This window comes from Juglans microcarpa x Juglans regia, chromosome 3D (assembly GCF_004785595.1).
Source record: "Juglans microcarpa x Juglans regia isolate MS1-56 chromosome 3D, Jm3101_v1.0, whole genome shotgun sequence".
In the NCBI taxonomy this organism is placed as follows: Eukaryota; Viridiplantae; Streptophyta; class Magnoliopsida; order Fagales; family Juglandaceae; genus Juglans; species Juglans microcarpa x Juglans regia.
Window position 1 is genome coordinate 21,893,916 of NC_054598.1, and position 8,426 is coordinate 21,902,341.

The following is an 8,426-nucleotide window of genomic DNA, read 5'->3' on the forward strand; positions in this document are numbered from 1 at the left end:
ACCAAATTGGTTTATTCCCCTTATTGCAGCTTTACGCTTGCTGGTATTTCTCAAGCTGGGTTCTTGTTATGGTCACTTCTGATAAGAAATCACGCAACTTCTGTAGATTTTGTGTTGGTAGAAACTCAAATTAATTCAGAAGTTGTTGTACCATATGGGAAAAAGGCTTATTATCTTTTCATTTCATAGCTATTAACTTGTATCCTTTTTGGCAATTTTTTTAATTAACCCGATTCTTATCGCACACCAGTGGTACTATATGTGAAATTTAGAATTCGAAACTGTACGCACAATCCATTTGGTCTAGCTGGGTTAAAAATTACCTTTGTTGAGGTGTCACACTTCTATAACAGTGAGTGACAGTAGAGGAAAAGCCGTGGGTTTAGGTTGGGCAATAAGAGTTTAATAGTTGGGCTCAACATGTGGGTTAAGTGTTGGCCTATGACCATCTCTTTCTTTTGCATGTTATTGTTCATGGCCCACTTCTTACTTCCATAGACATTTTAAACTTATGTTATCTTCCTTTAGTTGTAGTGAGTTGGTCTTTGCCTAGAAGAGGCCTGTTAGTATATGTAAAGAACGCCTCTCTTGAAATGGCAAACAAAAACTAATACCAAGTATTTTTATCTTTCTTCTTCCTTCTCTCTGTATTTTTCTAGAAGGTTCTCACCCTCTAAGTGTGATTATTCGTGCAACTACTAGGGGTGTGTTATAAATTGATATTAGAGAGATATCGGTCTTTGTATTATCATTAACCATAGATTTAATTCTTCAAATGAAATAAAACTATGAAGTGTATCGGCAACAACTGTAAAGGTTTGGAGATAAGATTGCTTCCATGAAAAAAGAAACCAGTGCAACCATGGATGTAGCTATGGATGAGATTTCTACGGCAATCAAAAATATTATTCAAGAATCAACCGAGGTTGAAACGAGTTTTACGTCGTCTACCACGGTTATAGTTGCAAGCCAAAATGAAACAAAGGAGCCAGTTTTGTTCAACTATCAGATCGCCCTCTCCTTCTTCCGTTTCTGTCCATTTCATCGGACGTACCTAGAAACAATCATACAATGACTATAAAAGCTAAGGGCCCAACAATCGGGAAGGATCTCGTCACTACATACTCTTCCGTGAGTGTATAGTAACACGATCGCATTGAAATCAACACACCATTAGGTATTAATCTCACTTAGGTGTCGACTGCTACTGAGAAAACCTCCCCCATGGAAGGAATCCCAAACAAAGGGCCACGTCTTGTATGGCATCCTCCATGAAAGTCCGTCCCAAATCTTTGGGGCTTCTTGACTCCTCCGGTGGTTGAAGCATTCGTGGTGGGGGTTTTCGGTGCATTTCCATCGGATATCTTGCCAGAGTTCTTATATTTTGGTAGCTTCAAACATACATACAGCAGAAGGTTTTCGGTGATAGTGAGGCAGGTGCCTGAGGACGGCAGCTTGAATTCTCACGAGATGTGCTTGGTGTTAAATCTGAACATGTTGAAGAGGCTGAAAACACCAATCATGCTGCAAGAGTTCGTAAACCACGGCTGGGTGATTTTCAAGGTGTACGTGGCGGGAGAGTACATTAATTGCGAGAAGCACAAGTTGCTTCCAAGTATATCCAAAGAGAAGCTAAATAACAGTGATACGAAGGGTCTGTTGTCATTTTCACAGAAATTCGGCAAGAAATGAAGATGAGGAGGATAGTTGTTCCTTTGCACACCAAGCAATAAAACTAGTTCTCATAAATTGATCATTCGGATGAGTTGGCTGCAAATGAGCTTCAAAAAAACCAGGATGGTGAAGAGAAAACCCATAAACTTTGGATTGTTCATGTTTCGTTGTCTAAAACATATAGTTGTGATGCTTCGGAAGTATTGGTGGAAATGCCTAGTAAGAGCTGTACCGAGCAGACAAAAGGTTCATTGGGCCCTCATGATGCATCTACTGCTTCCAAGAAGTACTTCAAAGGAGGAATGAATGAGGATATGCAACTGGTTCATTTTGACTCTTACAGCACCCCATTTGAGCTCCACTACGTTCTACACGCAATGAAATTTTGTGAAAGACCACAGGTGTACACGACTTCTCTACAGATAGAGGTGAAGGTCTAAAGGCACAGGATACCTCTCTAGCAAAATTGGCTGAGTCTTGGAATTCATGTAAGCTAAACGAGGAAGATGTTGATGAAATGCTTGAGAAGTTGAGCTTTGGTTGGTGCCATAATGTGTCAAATATGGGTTTAATATCTATAGATCAGAAGCGTAGATCGTTGAAGTCTCTAGATTTACATGATTGTTACGTTGGAGATCCAAGCTTAGATACTATTGGAAAGTACTATAGGCAACTTGAAGCTTGAAATTGCGATTTTGTGAGGGCTTCAAACTCATTAGCGAAATGGAAAGCGGAAGAACACTTTGCACAATTTGGTGTTGTCTTTCATTTTGTTGCTTTTGGGCTAGAATTTTCTCTAACAGCGCAAAAAATTATGAGTTTGTGTTCTTGCAACATACTAACAAATGCTATGCTGTGGAATTTGGGTAATGGTTGGAAGCTAGAGTTTCCCAATAAAATGGACTGGTTCACTTTTTAAGGATTTTTACAAGAAATGTTCAAACCAAAATATTCTGGCTTCTAATGTGAAGAACGTCATGGTGATAGAGATTCTTGAAGTATTAGACTATGGAGATAACAATCTTACTTTTTGCAGACCTGGGTCATACATCTCTATAAAGGATGATGAGGTCTCTAGAGTAATGACAGAGCACTCCAAATTACAACATCGATTCTGAAGACGAGAAGTGGCTGGAAAAATTCAATAATGAGTATTTTACCGGGAATGATATTCATCGTCATGTTTCTGAGGGTGCTTTTGATTTAAGGATGGATACATTTGAGAAGGCTTATTATTGTCTCTTGATGATTTTCTAGATAAAAAGGCAACTGCTAGTCTTTGTTTGGGTCTAGGTGGGAGTGAAGTAGTAGAAGCTGCGAATAATTACTGGATGAAGAAAGCAAGCAAAAGTGAAGGTATGGTAGATCGAGCTAATGTAGAGGTCCGAAGAAGCCAAAACACTACAACTGGTTTGACAAAATCTATGAGATCACTAATGAGGAGCATGTTGACCTTTTGCTTGAGTCTCTGGATAGCGTCTTCAAGGACTCTAGCCAATCTAAAGACTACTTGAGTAAAAGAACTGTATATGGTATTGAAGGAAGCGGTAAGAATCTTAACTCCGGTCAAGTTTTATGATCTTCTATGCTCAATATTAATAGGAATTAGCTTGAGAATATTGCTTGGTCTTATGTTGTTTTTGGACAAAGGGACCGGATTTTCTTTTCTAATATATGGAGAACTCTAAGCCACTTTGAGGAGCAAGGGATTTTAGAGCAATATAGGGAGGATATCATCTTTGCCTCTCAAGTTCATCTTGTGAACCAGTGCTTGAATCTAGTATACCCACATTTTCAGTTGTCTTTGACAAGTACTCTCGAGGAGACAATTGCTCGTGCAAGAAAAAAATAAGAGGTTGAGTAGTAAAATGACTTCATCCTTTCATAAAGGGGTTAAGTCTGATGTATGTACATACACCACCCTTTTGTTGGGGTTTGAGAAAGCTGGCTAGGATGAGTCTACAAAAGAGGTTTTTGACCAAATGTTCTCCCAATATGTTGTCTCCTTCAATCCTATGATTATGGGCTTTGCAATAAATGGTGTAGAGGATGGAAATTTTGACTGGATCACTGATAATGAGCTTGAAGTTAATAATTTCTCTTTATCTTTTTGTTCAAGTTTGACACCTCCAAATGCTAAAGCCAGTGTGGCTACTTGAAATTATGTCAAGGGTATTGTGAATTGTGCGGACCTTCCCTTGAAAATCTCTAGGAAATGTTATAGGAAGACAAAGTCTTCAAGGTTATCTACAAGAATTTGATCAACAAGTGTGATGCCATCAATGATAATGTTGTTGGTCAGTTCAAGAAATGAAAGCAAGAAACTTGTCTTAGCTACAAAGCAAGTTAAGTATAACAACGTCTTGTGGGAAAGGTCCTTGAATGGGGAGGGTTTGTCACACTTCTGTAACAGTGACTGTAACGACCTAAAATAAATTTGATAGGTGAATTTCTTTATACCCTAGAAACGTAATGAACTCCTAAAAGGATTTCGGGTTTTTGTCCATCAGTGTAGTTGGATCCCAATCCATTATGCTGACGGAGTTGCCTTTCTATTTAATTAAGGCATTTAGGAGTATAAGTTTACGAAACTAATTCCACCAGTGGACTTGGATGAATATTTAGGATATTACGATGCAATAAAAAGTTTTGAGTTTTTTTTTTATGAATAGTGGATGAGAGTGCCTTTCTTTTTAATCAAGGTACTTAGGAGCAATATTTTACAAGACGAATTGTACCATTAGACTCATAAGAATATTTAGGATTTTATGGTGTAATAAAAAGTTTCGAGTTTCTTGAATGAATAATAACTGTTCAAAAGAGCGCCACACGGCAACTGATTCAAATAGCTGTCAAATAGTTGTCAAATCACCACTTAGGATCAATAGGAATACTTTCTAGTTGGAAATATAACACAATCCTAACCATCTACTTGGAAACCCTAGGACACATGTCAAGTGGAGGACAAATGTGCAAGTGTCAGAGTGTAAATCAAGTCATGTGATCATGTCTCTTACTCTAAACACTATTTGGTTAACCAAAAGAGGGTTTTAACCCCAATAAAACCCCAAATCATTGGAAACCAACCAAAATCCTAAATCCTTTGAGGAAACCAAAACCCTAATTCGAGTTCCAAACCCTAAATCACTCATTTTGATTAAGTGATTTCTCTCTTGGTTGAATCACTTTCACACATAACTAATTTCACACTCTTACACCCTTAATCACTCTCTTACATCTTTTTAATTACATTTTATGAAGAAAAAATTGCATTTAGACTTAACCCTAGCCGAAACCCTAACTAAACCCCCATTGAAATCCCAAATCGAGTCCATTCAGTTAAGCCCATTTTTGGCTCAACCAAAACCACCTTTTGGCCCAAGCTTCTTGAGCAAGTTTTCTCCTCCTTATAAGACCATACCATGGCTGTCATGCCACCTCATGATTGGTCTTAAATAGTGGCTATATGGCAAGTCAAACCACCTCACATCAACCCCCACCCATTCGGCCAGAACAACAATAGAAACTCAGCTGCTATGCAGCCCTTTTTCCTCCTCTATTTTAGCAGCCACCCTCCCATCCAAGGGTCATTCAAACATCCACCATGTCTGCCCTTAACCTATGACCCAAGTCCACCCCATTTGCTTCCCACACTTTGTATTTTTTTTCACTTGTCTTCCAAGAGAGAAACCGAGAGAGAGTTGAGAGAGTTTTTTTGGCAGCTTGTGTTCTAGCATTTCAATCATTGGTAAGTTATTGTATTGGCTCAATTCTCTATTATTTTTTTTTATTATTGAGTATAGTTTACATAGGTGTATATTGGTGAATTTTTCTTGGAGTCTTGATGGATGAAAGTTAGGTTTGATAATGGAAAGGTTTCGATGTTGACAGTGTTGATGTTTGTGTGAAACTTTGAAATTTTGGTGATATTATTTATCATAAAAGTGGGTATATCTGATATGGTGAAGTGCTAACATGTTTATATGCAAGTTATGAGTTGATTCAAAGCATATTAGTATTTTTATAAAGAGTTTTGCATGAATACAAAGTTTTAGAAACCAATTGGCTCAGAATAGTTTATATTTTGGCTTAGGTTGTGATTTTAGTTCTATGAACTTGATCCTATGGCTTTAATTTTCATATATATTGTTCTTGAACCGTTAATCTGTGTTAAGAGTTTATTTTGAAGAGTTATGGTCTAGATAGAGTTTGTTTAAAACTCAATCTAGAGGCTCTCAGGATTGATCATATGTTTTGATGAAATGTTCCATGACATGCAAGATTTAATACTTAGATCAAGTTAGAATTTGAATTGAGGTATATGGTTATGTTATTTGAAGATTTATTGCATAAAAATCATGGATCTAGTTACTCTGTTTCAAGTCCAAAGCATTTTATACTCGGCTTCATGGTTTTTATGCAAACTGATTGTTCTAAGTTGTATTTTGTGATTTTGGTTATTCGTTCAAGCATGCTATCACTTAGGTTTGAATGATGAACATGTTAAGAGAGTATTTATGGACTTTTGGAGTCCTTGGAGTTGAGTTGAAAGTGTTAGACCAAGAACATCATGAGTTTTTTTTTTCTATTTAGCCTTATCTTGATGTTTTGGCATTTTCTATGGTGTAACAAGTTTAAGTTTTCATGAAATGTATAAATTGGTGTCTTATCATGATTTTAGAACTTAGGATATGATTTTTTAGAGTTGCTAAAATCGGTTTAACCATGTTATTATGTTGAATCGTCAAGTAGCAACAAAATCATGTTTTTAAGTATGTTTCTCATAGTTGTAATTAGTTTTAAATTTTTCTAAGTTCATAATTAGATTTAGGAAAAAATTTAAATTTCTCATGTAAATTTTGGTAAGTTTTAGAATTTATTTGCAAAATCCTTATTTTATGGTCAAAATTATAATTTTTCATAAGTAGAAGGGTAACTTTGCAAATTTAGCACTAAATTAATAAATTTTATGTTTATAAAAATTTAGTGGGAGTTTCTAACACTAGAAAATATCTCATTTTGGTTCTTTCACTTTTTTACGTTTGCTTTACATTATGTTATATCACTATAAGTTAGCTTATAACTTACTCTCGGTCTATTTATGTATGTGTGGTAGTAAGAGTTATATTGTTTTTATTCATATTTTTCATGCTTATTGCAAATTTTATAATATATCATGTCATGTCATTAGTTATCTGTTACATATTTATTTGTTACACGAAAATTTTATGTCATCTACTACTATTACACGATTATCTGCTATATGTTTATCTATTCAATAAATGTCATGTCACCATCACAAATCATGAATGTCATGTCATCTGTTACATATATATCTGTTACAAGCCATGAATGACATGTCATTTGTTACATGAGTTACGTCAAAGTAATGCATGAGTCTTTTATTTTATCACAATCCCAAGTGCTAGGATGATAAATTATCTTAGTGAAACTCTTCTGTCCACACTAGAGTATTTAAATTGGATGTGAAATCTCCTAAGTTGACAAAGTACAGTCAACAGACTTCAAATAAGACTTAAGTAACTGGTTACCAGAGCAAATTCAGGCACCCAACGACGGTGGTGCCAAATGCGAGTTTAACAGTTTATTCGTTTAATTATTATGACATACTCACAGCTGACGTAAATATTTGTGATGTGATGCGATACAAGCAGGAGCACACGACTATTGGTAGTCGTGGAGCATCTGTGATTTCACATTAATTAAACATGTATTTATAAGAAAGTCATATTCATGTCAAATCAGGTCATATTTATATCAAGTCACATTTTGTTCATGTAATAGTCATGCTAATTATCAAGTCATATCATGCATGTGCATGCTCATATCGTGAAGTATACATGTCATTTACTGTCATGCATGCCTATTCATGTTGTTAGTAGTTTAGGAGCCTTACTTGTTGAGATTTTATAATCTCATTGTGGTATTTCTAACTATTGGAATGGTAAACGATGTGCCAAGACTTGGAGAATCCGTGCACCACCAACTAGACGCAGTCAAATAGACCATGGAGCGATGACGAGGAGTTGATAGCAATAATACTCTGACAACAAAAATACTCATTTTCTAGATATAATTTCGGATATTAAAGTCGAGCTACGTGAGCGGCTTAGTGATTTAGTTCAATAGTTTATATTTCATGTCTATATTACTGAGCACTGTCTCCAGTACCTATTTTGACACAGACTTGTTGTTATAACTTTTGGAATATGTGAAAACTATGACATCATGATTATGTTTTGGGATATAGTATATCTGCTATATTGTGTATTACTCAAAGAAAAAAATGTATCCGCAGTGTTTATTGCATAATACTATATGCATGTTAGATGCATTGCATCCTTAACTGTCATAAACGAGGGGTATGTAACCTTATGTTGCATGTCTCAACACTTCAAAGTTTCATCAAGTCTCCAACGAAATTTGTGGGAGTCATAGTGACAGGGCCAAAGCCATAATGGGCTTAGGTTGGGTAATAAGAGCTTAATAGTTAGGGGCTTAGCCCGTGGGTTAAGTGTCGGCTTGTGGCCATTTCTTTCATTTCCATGTTATTGTTGATTAGGCCATGACCCACTTCTTACTTTGATATAGACATGTTAGACTTATGTTGTCTTCCTTTTGTTTTAGCGTGTTGGTCCTTGGCCTATGAGTTAGAAGAGGTCTGTGAGTATATGTAGAAAACGCCTCTCTTGTAATGGCAAGAAAAAACTAATACAAAGTATTTATTTTTT